The 3,806-nt window shown below is 46.2% G+C and overlaps 1 non-coding gene across 1 annotated transcript; it reads left to right on the forward strand.

Annotated features, from left to right (window-relative positions):
- Positions 1–3,280: 3,280 nt before the first annotated feature.
- On the forward strand, positions 3,281–3,387 carry LOC121775627. Its single transcript, XR_006045174.1, has one exon. It is a non-coding gene; the product is annotated as a small nucleolar RNA R71 (small nucleolar RNA).
- The last annotated feature ends 419 nt before the right edge of the window (positions 3,388–3,806 follow it).

Raw genomic sequence — 3,806 nt, forward strand, 5'->3', positions numbered from 1 at the left:
TCCAGATTTAACAAACAATTTTCCTTGACTCATCAATATGGTGAACCCTTTCTGCTCCAGCATTCCCAATGAGATGAGATTCCTCTTCACTTCTGGAATATACCTCACCCCAGTTAGGATCTTTATAGAGCCATCTTGTAGGCTTAGCTTTACCTTCCCTATTCCTCTGATCTGACAAATGTGATTATTACCCAGCACCACAGTGCCGGCTGCTTCTTGAAGGTCATGAAACCAGCTCCTATTTGGGCACATATGGAAGCTGCACCCTGAGTCCATAATCCACCTATGACTGACCCCACTGTCACTAATATTCATGAGTTGAGCCGAGGGATCAGCACTCTCCACACAATCAGATTGGTTGTGTCCCTCAGAGGCTATCTTTCTCTTCCATGCATGACAATCTTTCTTCAAATGTCCAGGTTTCTTGCACCAATAGCAAGCTCTGGTTTCCTTCTGAGCATCAGAACTTGAGGGTTTAGAGCCCTCAAACTTCTTCTTGAAGTTCTGCTTCTTGAACTTCTTCACATTCAAGGCCTCTGCAGCTTGAACATTGGAGCTTGCAGAGCCTCTGTTGGCTGTCTTCTGGAGTTCTTTGGCCATCAAGGCTGAATAGACTTCTGCATAGGTGATAGGTTTATCTCTTCCATAGATAATTGCATCACTTAGCTGGTCATACGAGCTAGGCAAGGCATTCAATGTGAGAATGGCCTTATCCTCATCTGAAATCTTGACATCAACAGATCCCAGGTCATCAATGATCTTGTTGAACTCCTCTAGCTGCTCAATGATGGACCTATCTCCAGAAAAACTATAGGCATACAGCCTCTTCTTGAGATACAGCCGGTTAGCCAAGGATTTGGCCAAGTAAACTTCATCTAACTTGTCCAAGATCTCCACCGCAGTCTTGGCTTCTTGAACTTCCCTCAAGACCTTATCTCCAAGGCACAGAATCACTGCAGAATGTGCCTTGAGCTGCATCTCCTCCATCTTTGCCTGAGCTTTTTCATCAAGCACTGGAGCCTTTCCTTTCTCCTCTGGTTTTGCAAGAACTGCCGCCAAGCCTTGTTGAATTAAAACCGCCTTCATCTTCATCTTCCACAGGCCATAATCATTCTTGCCTGTGAACTTTTCTGCATCAAGCCTTGCTGCCATCTCTGAAACCGTTTGATCCTCTGCAAATCAGCTTCAATATCCCTTCCCACAGACGGCGCCACTTGTTGGGATTTACGCACACAAGGCTTTCACACACTCAAGAAGATCACACACACACACTCACTGTTGTATGAGATCACACAATGCAGAAACACACACACTCACACTGAGTATTGAAGATGATAATCTTGGAGAGAAACTGGAAAACTCTTTATTGATTAAACTCTACCTAAACTACATACACGGTGAGCTATTTAAAGCTCTATAATCAAGTAGCAACTGCTACTAACTAACTACAAGAAGAATCAAGAAAGCAAGAAGAATAACCGCTACATCTCAGCTAACTAACTGCTGCTCCAACGGCTAGTTCGGCTAGGTTGCTTCTACCTTCTCGGTTCAAGACCGAACTCCCTTCTCGGCTCAATACCGAACTCCTTCTTCTCGGCTTACAACCGAACTCCTTCTCGGCTCATTCCAGCTCAACACCGAGCTTCCTTACCGAGCTTCCATACCGAGCTTCCATACCGAGCTTCCTTACCGCTGAGCTTACCGACTTCTGCCTTCTTCTTCTCGGCTAGTTCCAGGCTAGTTCCAGCTCGGTAAGCCGAGCTTACCGAACTCCTTTCTAGCCGAGCTTCTTCCAACTGAAATGAGCACTCCATTATTACAGTACAAATTGTCATTTTCCCCATTTGGAGCAACACCTTCTTCCCCATGCAAAGTGGTCTTTGTCTCTACCTCTTTTTGCAAGTCACATGATTCCAACACATCACATACCACCCCATCATCTAGCCTAGGACCCATGTGATGTATTGTACTTGCACCGGTTGGGTGGTGGTCCAGCTCACTCTGGCTCGCCGGCGCCGGCGAAATTCCGGCCACCTCCTCGGAGTTGAGCATTTCCATTGCAATCTTCTTCTTCTTTTCTTCCATCTTTACTGTCGACTCCTTCATCGGCTCAACTACCTCCCGTAAACCGGATTTGACTGGTGGGTGCACTAGGTCATCGTCCGAGATTCCGGCAGCAAAACACCGTTCATGGTCGAGAAGGAGTAAGTGACCCGTAGCTGCTTCGAAGGGGCCCGGCCTCGCCATTTGAGCAAACGTTCTCATCGTATACCCATCGGAAGGATGCTCTCCTTCCGGCGACGCCGTCTCCTCATCATTTTTCCCTGCGAGTGGCTCCTCGGCCATTTCGAAGATCATTTTTTTCTTGATTCGACTAACCCCCGAAATAGTCTCAAGGCCTGTGCGTTTCAGCTCACGTCGGCCTCTCTCAGGGAAAGGAGTCCCGGCCTTCTTCGTCTTTGGTCGTGGGATGAAAGGGAGACTCCGTTCCGGCGAGCGGGGTGATTGGATCGTGTGAGATGAAACCGTAGCAGCCTCAACCGCCGGTTCTCCGCCGGCCTTCACCATAGTCGTGGCTGAAGATTACATTTCACCTCCCTCAAAGGGGAGGGAGGGAGAGTGGACGAAATCTAGAGAGAAGGGAGAGCTTCTCTCTCTTAGTTTGGTATTCAAACCGAGCAATATGCGAAAAGTGCAGTCAAGATTGATATGGCTAAAGCCTATACCTGGAGGTTGAGTGTTGTTCCTCCATTGAGTACCTGAAGTATTGCTAGGACCAGCTTGATTTTAGTTTGTTTGTTGAGGCCTCCAATTTTACTGATTGTTGTATTGATTACCTTGGTTGAACCCTTGACAGTTGTTACCAATGTAATTCACGTCCTCCACTGGTGGTCCTTGAAGACTTGGACATTGATCTGTATGATGTCCGCCTTGGCACAACCCACACTTCAACACAGCCACTGCTTGAGGTTGAGGAGTCAGTTGAAGAGATTTAACTGCTTTTTTCATTGAAGACATTTGAGTGCTTATATCCGCCAATTGAGCTTCTATTGCTATCACTCTTTCCGCATCTTTGGTAGCACCAAATGTATCTCCTGCCTTCTCAGCCGCTCTTCTTGGATTATGCCAATTCCTTTGATTATTTGCCAATCTTTGAAACAATGCTCTCTCTTCATCATGAGTTAGATCATCTAAGTTTCCATTCGACCCTGCCGTGACTAATCATGTGCCTTCATTATTGAGCCATTTGTAGAATTTCAAGAGGTCATGCCCCGGAGCTAAACCATGACTTGGGCATTTCCTTAGCATATCTGTGAATCTCTTCCATGCTTCCGCAAAAGACTCATCATATTTCTGTCGGAAAGATGTAATCTCCTCTCTCAACTTCTCGATCTTCATTGGAGAGTTATATTCCAAAAGGAACATCGACTTCAACTCCTGAAATGTTGCTATGTTGTAGCCCGGTAATGAGTCATACCACTCTCTTGCTTTCTCTCTCAAGGAGAATGGAAATAAGGCCCTCTTAATCCGATGATGATCCACATTTGGAGGTCTGTGAGAGTTTGTCAATTCATAAAAGGCATTAAGATGGCTCACTGGATCTTCATTATCCCGACCATGGAAAAGATTTCCTCCATTCACCAAACTAATGTAGTGAGGTGGAATGTTGACGTTATCATTTTCATAGGCAAACTCCCCCGGGTACTCAATTCCCGACCTAAGAGTGTCGCCAAACCTTCCCACGGGTGGTGGAATCTCATTGTTATTCTCGGCCATTGATTCAACTTCTGACCCCTGACAATCCT

The sequence above is a fragment of the Salvia splendens genome, chromosome 17 (assembly GCF_004379255.2).
Source record: "Salvia splendens isolate huo1 chromosome 17, SspV2, whole genome shotgun sequence".
Classification (NCBI taxonomy): domain Eukaryota; kingdom Viridiplantae; phylum Streptophyta; class Magnoliopsida; order Lamiales; family Lamiaceae; genus Salvia; species Salvia splendens.